This window comes from Coregonus lavaretus (genome assembly GCF_964263955.1).
Source record: "Coregonus lavaretus genome assembly, chromosome: 18".
NCBI lineage: Eukaryota > Metazoa > Chordata > Actinopteri > Salmoniformes > Salmonidae > Coregonus > Coregonus lavaretus.
In genome coordinates this window covers 17,323,565-17,332,049 of record NC_140005.1, presented here as the reverse complement: position 1 = coordinate 17,332,049, position 8,485 = coordinate 17,323,565, and the positions used below count along the sequence as shown (strand labels likewise).

At 49.8% G+C, this 8,485-nt stretch overlaps 1 pseudogene across 1 annotated transcript in view; it reads left to right on the top strand.

The window, feature by feature from the left end:
* LOC311145337 (AT-rich interactive domain-containing protein 1B-like) overlaps nucleotides 1-7,906 on the top strand; it is a 91,155-nt pseudogene extending 83,249 nt beyond the window's left edge. Inside the window, exons 5-12 of the transcript in view lie at nucleotides 863-1,006; nucleotides 3,034-3,212; nucleotides 3,996-4,122; nucleotides 4,234-4,353; nucleotides 4,456-4,531; nucleotides 4,665-5,490; nucleotides 5,621-5,751; nucleotides 5,978-7,906. The product of the transcript in view is annotated as an AT-rich interactive domain-containing protein 1B-like (transcript). The remainder of the gene's footprint in view (nucleotides 1-862; nucleotides 1,007-3,033; nucleotides 3,213-3,995; nucleotides 4,123-4,233; nucleotides 4,354-4,455; nucleotides 4,532-4,664; nucleotides 5,491-5,620; nucleotides 5,752-5,977) is intronic.
* Nucleotides 7,907-8,485: the final 579 nt, after the last annotated feature.

The following is an 8,485-nucleotide window of genomic DNA, read 5'->3' as shown; positions in this document are numbered from 1 at the left end:
TCTGATAGGCTAAAAGGATTTGGGGGTGCTGGTCCCCCTGCCAGGCCTCACATATGTCACCCTGTCCTTGGCCATGGCTGTGGCATGGTTGTTACTTGGAATAAGGGAAACACTGGAAATGGGATTTCAGGGCCATCTGAACTGACTTCGCTCAGAGAGGTTTTGGCCATTACCCAACCCCCCCCCCCCGCTCTTCAGCCCCCTCGCTGGTCTCTAAGATCAAAGAGGCTTGGCATAGGATGGCAGTGTGGAAGTGCTTCTCAGTTCCTCAATACTGTTTTAATGGACTCCATAGGAGATTTCCGATTCATTTTATAACCAACTGTATGTTATGTATGTTATCTCTCTCGCTCTCAATTTCTCTCACTCTCTCTCTCCTCTCTCTCTCTCTCCATTTCTCTCTCTATCCTCTCTCTCTCTACATTTCTCTCACTCAATTTCTCTCTCCATTTCTCGCTCTCTCAAATGTCAGTATTTCTTACAGGCTGCTACACATGAGCATGGTGGTGCATGACGTCTGAGGTTTGAATGTTTATGTACTGTAGGGTTTTGACCCAATAAAGGTGATTTATTGGGTCCCCCCTCTCTCTGAACTCATCCCCTCTCTCTCTCTCTCTCTCTCTCTCTCTCTCTCTCTCTCTCTCTCTCTTTCTCTTTCTCTTTCTCTTTCTCTTTCTCTTTCTCTTTCTCTCTCTCTCTCTCTCTCTCTCTCTCTCTCTCTCTCTCTCTCTCTCTCTGTGTGTCTCTCTCTCTCTCTCTCTCTCTCTCTCTCTCTCTCTCTCTCTCTCTCTCTCTCTCTCTCTCTCTCTCTCTCTCTCTCTCTCTCTCTCTCTCTCTCTCTCTCTCTCTCGCTTTCCAACAGCTAACTCAGGGTCTCTTCAGGGTCCCCAGACCCCCAGTCATCAGGCAGCAGCTCCATGGCAGAGATGTCAGGTGACCTGAAGCCCCTCACCCCAGCCACCACCCCCCAGGGACAGGGACAGGTCACCCCCATCCCAGCCAGCAGGTACACCATGATCCCCTCTCATTCCGGCACTCTCACTGCTGAGAGTGTATGTGTGTATACATACCATATACAGTGCATTCGGAAAGTATTCAGACCCCTTGATGTTTTCCACATTTTGTTACATTACAGCCTTATTCTAAAATGGATTAAATAAAACATTTTTCTCATCAATCTACATACAATACCCCATAATAAAAAACAGAAATACCTTATTTACATAAGTATTCAGACCCTTTGCTATGAGACTCGAAATTGAGCTCAGGTGCATCCTGTTTCCATTAATCATCCTTGAGATGTTTCTACAACTTGATTGGAGTCCATCTGTGGTAAATTCAATTGATTGGACATGATTTGGAAAGGTACACACCTGTCTATATAAGGTCCCACAGTTGACAGTGCATGTCAGAGCAAAACCCAAGCCATGAGGTCGAAGGAATTGTCCGTAGAGCTCCGAGACAGGATTGTGTCGAGGCACAGATCTGGGGAAGGGTACCGAAAAATGCCTGCAGCATTGAAGGTCCTCAACAACTCAGTGGCCTCCATCATTCTTAAATGGAAGAAGTTTGGAACCACCAAGACTCTTCCTAGAGCTGGCCTCCAGGCCAAACTGAGCAATCGGGGGAGAAGGGCCTTGGTCAGGGAGGTGTCCAAGAACCCTATGGTCACTCTGACAGAGCTCCAGAGTTCCTCTGTGGAGATGGGAGAACCTTCCAGAAAGACAACCATCTCTGCAGCACTCCACCAATCAGGCCTTTAAGGTAGAGTGGCCAGACGGAAGCCACTCCTCAGTAAAAGGCACATGACAGCCCGCTTGGAGTTTGCCAAAAGGCACCTAAATGACTCTCTGACCATGAGAAACAAGATTCTCTGGTCTGATGAAACCAAGATGGAATTCTTTGGCCTGAATGCCAAGCGCCAGGTCTGGAGGAAACCTGGCACCATCCCTACAGTGAAGCATGGTGGTGGCAGCATCATGCTGTGGGATGTTTTTCAGTGGCAGGGACTGGGAAACAAGTCAGGATCGAGGGAAAGATGAACAGAGCAAAGTACAGAGAGATCTTTGATGAAAATCTGCTCCAGAGCCCTCAGGACCTCAGACTGGGGTGAAGGTTCACCTTCCAACAGGACAACAACCCTAAGCACACAGCCAAGACAATGCAGGAGTGGCTTCGGGACAAGTCTCCGAATGTCCTTGAGTGGCCCAGCCAGAGCCCGGACTTGAACCTGGTCAAACATCTCTGGAGAGACCTGAAAATAGCTGTGCAGCGATGCTCCCCATCCAATCTGACAGAGCTTGAGAGGATCTGCAGAGAAGAATGGAAGAAACTCCCCAAATACAGGTGTGCCAAACTTGTAGAGTCATACCCAAGAAGACTCAAGGCTGTAATCGCTCCCAAAGGTGCTTCAACAAAGTACTGAGTAAAGGGTCTGAATACTGTGATATTAAAAAATATATATTTTTCATATATTTGCAAAAATAAAAAAATAAAAAACTTTTTTGCTTTGTTATTATGGGGTATTGTTGGTAGATTGATGAGGGGAAAAAACAATTTAATCAATTTTAGAATAAGGCTGTAACGTAACAAAATGTGGAAAAAGTCACTGTAGGTATGTTAAAGTGTCTAGATTAGGGGTGTGTCAAACATATGACCCGTGGGCCATATCTGGGCCACGAAGGGGTCCAATCCGGCCTGCGGGTGGTTTGAGTAAAAAAATAAAAAAACTGTGAGGGAAACGAACTCAATATTCTTTAAAATGACTAAAACCTAATGGAAACTGTGTAGAAATGATAATGGACCTTGATTCACACAGTTTCTTGACCGTGTCCAGCTCACTCAAAATCACCCAAAATAAATTCCAAGAACAATGGACTATTTTTAGCTAATTTTGACAGCAAGGAAATATGGCACATTTTCAGTGTGGCCCTGCGGACCTCGTTGAAGACCGAATGCGCCCCCCAGGGAAAACTGATTTTGACAGCCCTGGTCTAGATCCTCACCTTTTACCCCCTCTCCCTCTGTCTCTAGGAGCAGTGTGGTGAGTGTGCAGGACCCGTTCTCAGAGGTGAGCGACCCGGCCTTCCAGAAGCGTAACTCTCTCCCCCTGGGGGGCTCTGGGGGTGCGTACCAGCAGGGGGTCAACATGCCCCCTGACATGATGATGAGGATGCAGTACGAGAAGGACCCCTTCGCTGGCATGAGAAAGGGTGAGTAGACCATGGACCCAGTCGCTGGCACAGACTTACCACCATGCAGTACACAGCAATAAGCTGATGAGTTGTACAAACATGGCATATGCAGAGCATAGTCCTGCGACTTTCTCAGAACTTTTTAAGAACATCACGCCTGACGCCTGTGACAACAATTTACATAAAAAAAACGTTATTGTAATGTTTTACAGGAACTTACAACTGAAACTCCAGCAGTGCGATGGGCACTTTGTGTCCTCTACTAGGGTTGTTGGTGGTTATTTTCTGGGTTAGTTGTTTGTCTGAGCACATGGCCGTGCCGGGCAGGCTGGCTGATGGTTTACAGAGCGGGACAGATGCCTGTGTTTTACTGCTGTGACTGGAACATCAAGGCTTTTTGTCAAAGGCACTTTACCTTTATTACATTTATTAATCCCTCTGATGTCATTGTTTGTCTCTCATCCTAACTTCATCTTTCCATTTGACCTTTTTTACCTATGCTGTTTTTTTTCCCTGTCTTTCGGAGCAACAGCTGTTTTGACTGACTGTTAATTTGGATTTGTTCACCTCTGAGAGCAGAGGATGGTTGGAGTTTGGAAGCTGGGTTATGAGAAATGTTGTTTCTGAGTGAATAACTTAGCTGGGTTGTCAGCACAGCACATTGCAGGATTTCCTGATCATGCTGAAAGAGATTATTAGTAGGAGACTAGTGCCACCTAGTGAATAAACCATTACGTCAACAACACAGTGTTTCAAGCAAACTATCCATTCATACTGTGTTCCTCTGGTCATTCTCCACAGTGGCAGGAGGTGAGCCCTACATGCCAGGCCAGATGCCCAGTGGTGGCATGCAGGAGATGTACGGCAGGCCTCCATCAGCCATGGGCCAGCGCTCCCAGTACCCATATGGACCATGCTACGACAGGAGGTAAGCAGAGGGGCACCAGAGATCTGAACTGATCAGACATGGTTTAGAAACCAATTCTGCCTTGTTTACATGTATTCATGCAAACTGATGGCTTGACTGTCTGTCTTTCAGACCAGACCATGTGATGGGGATGGAAGGGACCATGGGCCCCCCCGGGAACCAGAGCAACATGGGACCTTCCAACAGCGAGGGCAGCATATACTCTCCCAACAGATACCCCTCCCAGCAGAGGTGAGGAGCACCACCATCCACCATAATAGTGTTTGTGTTTGTGTTGATGTCTAGAAATGTCCTTTCTGTTCATCAGCGACTCATTGATTTCCTCCTCTGCAGACACGAAGGCTATGGGCAACAGTACCCTGGCATGCCATATGGAATACACCCCTCAGGGATGTACCCTCAACAACAGGTGAGAGACAGACACACTAAGGAGCTCATTGAGCAGGCCTTGTGATACAGGCACAGCAGAGTTTTATGATTGGTTTAGTATTGAATGTTATTGGAATAAAATAATCACCTTGGAATCTTTTGCTTCTCCACAGGGCTACAAGCGCCCCATGGAGGGCATGTACGGGTCCCCAGGCAAGAGACATGAGGGGGAGATGTACGGCCCCCCAGCAAAGAGACACGAGGGGGAGATGTATGCCATGCAGTATAGGGGCCAGCAGCCTGACATGTACAACCAGTACACCACTGGTTACTCTGGGCCTGAGAGAAGGCCCATGCAGGGCCAGTTCCCCTACCATTCTCCCTACAGCCGGGAGCGCATGCAGGCCTCTAGCCAGGGTCAGCACCCCCAGCACTCCATGGGCCCCCAGATGATGTCCGGGGGGCCACCCTCCAACAACGGAGTGGAAGGACCCCAGGGGCCCAACATGTGGCCCTCCAGGACAGACATGGGTTATCCCTACCCCAACAGACAGGGGGCACCCTCCCAGGTACAGCCATATGGTCCTATGGGGAGAGGAGATGATTTGGAGGGCCGACCCATCCAGGATGGTCAGTGGCTCGGACACGGAGGCCATCGCCAGTCCTCCTACATGACAGGTGGTATGACCCCAATGTCCTCCCGCCAGCCCCCCTCTGCCTACCAGACCTCCCCCTCCATGGCCAACCACCTACCCCGAGCCCCCAGTCCCGGCTCCTTCCAGCGCTCCATGGAGGCACGCATGTCCCCCAACAAAGCTGTCTTTATGGGCTCCATGAAGATGCCGGGCAAACCGGGCATGCCCATGCCAGGGCAGGGTAATGGGCACCCAAGCCAGGTCACACCTAACCTGCTGAGAGATCTCAACTACCCTCTAGGATCTGTAGAGGCCACCATGCCCCTTTTCAAGCCACGTCGCAAAATTACCTCAAAGGACACTGGTAAGAGATTAACAAGTCTTTCTAACTTCCTGTAAAGTCAAACTAGCATTGGGATTACGGTGATCGTCTTGATATCTGTGACAGGTATTAATTACAACCCTTTCTCCTCTAACCCCTGTCCTCTCCACAGGAACCCCAGAGGCGTGGCGAGTGATGATGTCTCTGAAGTCAGGTCTGCTGGGTGAGAGTACCTGGGCCCTGGACACCATCAACATCCTGCTGTATGACGACAGCACTGTGGCCTCCTTCACCCTCACACAGGTAACTGGAGACACTCTACACACTCTACTCTTCTCTTACTATTGTTCTCAACCATACCAGGACTTGATGTCACTCTGAAATGATTTACATTCTGTCATGCTTGACAGTTCTCCACCCCAACACAAACCAACACATCATTATCAGACTACGCTGTAGATATTAAGGGACGCTGAAGTGTTTCAAAACCAAAGCCCTAATGACATTTGTTATTTTGCTGTGTCTGCAGTTGCCTGGCTTCCTGGAGCTGATAGTGGAGTACTTCAGACGCTGTGTGATGGAGATCTTTGGCATCCTGGAGGAGTATGAGATAGGGACCATCGGCCAAAAGAGCCTCCTTGGGGCTGAAGCCTGTGACCAGGGGGAGGAGCTGACTGAACCTGAGATCGACTGTGAGGACAGCCAACCAGAGCCTGAGCATGAACAGGAGATGGAGAGGGGGGAGGTGGAGAGGGGGGAGGTGGAGAAGGGGGAGGAGAAACCTGCTGACATCACAAAGAAAATGACAGTGGAGGTGATGTCACCCCCCAGTGCAACGGAACCAGCCCCTGAGGGAATGAAGGAGGAATCTGAAGCCGAGGTGAAGAAGGAAGAGGGGGAGAAAGAAGAGGATGGGGAGAAAGAAGAGGGGAAAGAGAAAGAGAAAGAGGAAGAGGAAGAGGAGAGTGAAAAGCCAACCGAGAGTAAGGAAGCCTCAGCTGAGAGTAAGGAAGACTCTCCTTATCAGCCTCCTTCAGAGCCCGAGCCAAGGCCACAACAGGCCAGCAAATACGACAAATTCCCCATCAAGATCCTGCACAAAGAGGACCTGATTGAGGACATGACCGAGCAGCTGGGTCACGTGACAGAGTTCACTAGCGGACTGCTCCACTGGCAGGCAGGCGGGGGGGATTCCACTGTCCACATCCAGACCCACTTTGAGCGCAGGGGAGAGCACCCTGACATGACGGAGGGAGAGAGAGAGAAATGTGCCAGTCTCAATAAAGATCAGGACACAGAGGAGGGGGGAAAGCAGACGGAGAAGGGTATCACTGCCACCATCGATGATATACTGTGTGCCCGGTTAGGGGCTTTGTCAGAGGGCCACCCCACCCACTCTGCCCCCACCTACCCCTTCAGGCTGCACCAGGGAGGGGGCCACCAGCACATCACCCTGCTAGAGGACGAGCCCCGCTGTCTGGACGAGGCTCCCCTCTCCACGGCCTCCCACTGGCAGGACTCCCTGGCCAAACGCTGCCTCTGTGTGTCCAACATCATCCGCAGCCTCTCCTTCATCCCTGGGAATGACTCAGACATGTCCCGTCACCCAGGCCTGGTGCTGATCCTGGGCAGACTGCTGCTGCTCCACCACCAGCACCCAGAGAGGAAGAGGACGCCCCCTAGCTACCAGAGAGAGGAGGTGCAGGAGCGGGGCCTGGCCTGCAGTAAGGACGAGTGGTGGTGGAACTGTCTCACTACACTCAGGGAGAACACCTTGGTCACTCTGGCTAACATCTCTGGCCAGCTGGACCTGTCCCTCTACCCTGAGACCATCTGCCTGCCCATCCTGGACGGCCTGCTCCACTGGATGGTGTGCCCTTCTGCCGAGGCCCAGGACCCCTTCCCCTCAGCCACCCCCCACTCGCCCCTCACCCCCCAGAGACTGGTGCTGGAGTGCCTGTGCAAGCTGAGCATTCAGGACAACAACGTGGACCTGCTGCTGGCCACGCCGCCCTTCAGCCGCCAGGAGAAGCTCTACGCCATCCTGGTGCGTTACGTGGGACAGCGTAAGAACCAGGTGTACCGCGAGATGGCCGTGGCCACCCTATCCAACCTGGCACAGGGGGACTCTACGGCAGCACGCGCCATCGCCGTACAGAAGAGCAGCGTGGGTAACCTGATGGGCTTCCTGGAGGATGGGGTGAGCATAGCCCAGTACCAGCAGAACCCCCACAGCCTGCTGCACATGGTCCACCATCCACCCATGGAGCCTCCCAGCGTTAACATGATGTGTCGGGCTGCCAATGCTCTGCTGGCTATGGCCAAGGTGGAGGAGAACAGGCCAGAGTTTGTCCTGTACGAGGGCCGACTCCTGGACATCTCCATCTCCTCTGTGCTCAACCAGGGGGTGGCCAGCATCATATGTGAAGTACTCTTTCAGTTTGTAAAAAAATTATGACAGGAGGATAGACGGACCTGAGCCAAGAGATGGACAGAGAGACGATGAGAGGAAAACGTTATTCTGTGGTTTTATATTTTTATTTAAATGAAATGGAAGATCTTTTTTTTTTTTTATATATATATATTAACATTATATAAATATATATAGCTCCTCTTCCCCCATGAACGCTTTGGTTTTGGGATTTGAAAGATGATTTTAATACTGATATTGAATACCTGCTGTTGTTTAAATGTATATTGTTTATATACACATTTTTCCTTTGTTTTATTTTGTTTGATCAAAGCTGGTGCCAGATTTAGGAGAGGATTCTTTCATTTCATTTTTCTCTTTTGAAATGTTTTGGAATTGTATAAATGTTTATATCTGTATTGACCGTATGTGGTTTGTTTTGTTTACAAAGATCATATTTATTTAAATTGTGAAAAATATTGTAGATAAAACTTAACTTGCCACACTTTCAGAAAAAGAGAACACTGATTTTACACAAACATGTAAATGTTTCCATTGCTGGAGAAATTGTGCAATAGGCCTAGTGCAAGTTGTCGGTTCATGGCACTTGCAATATGCGATTTTGAC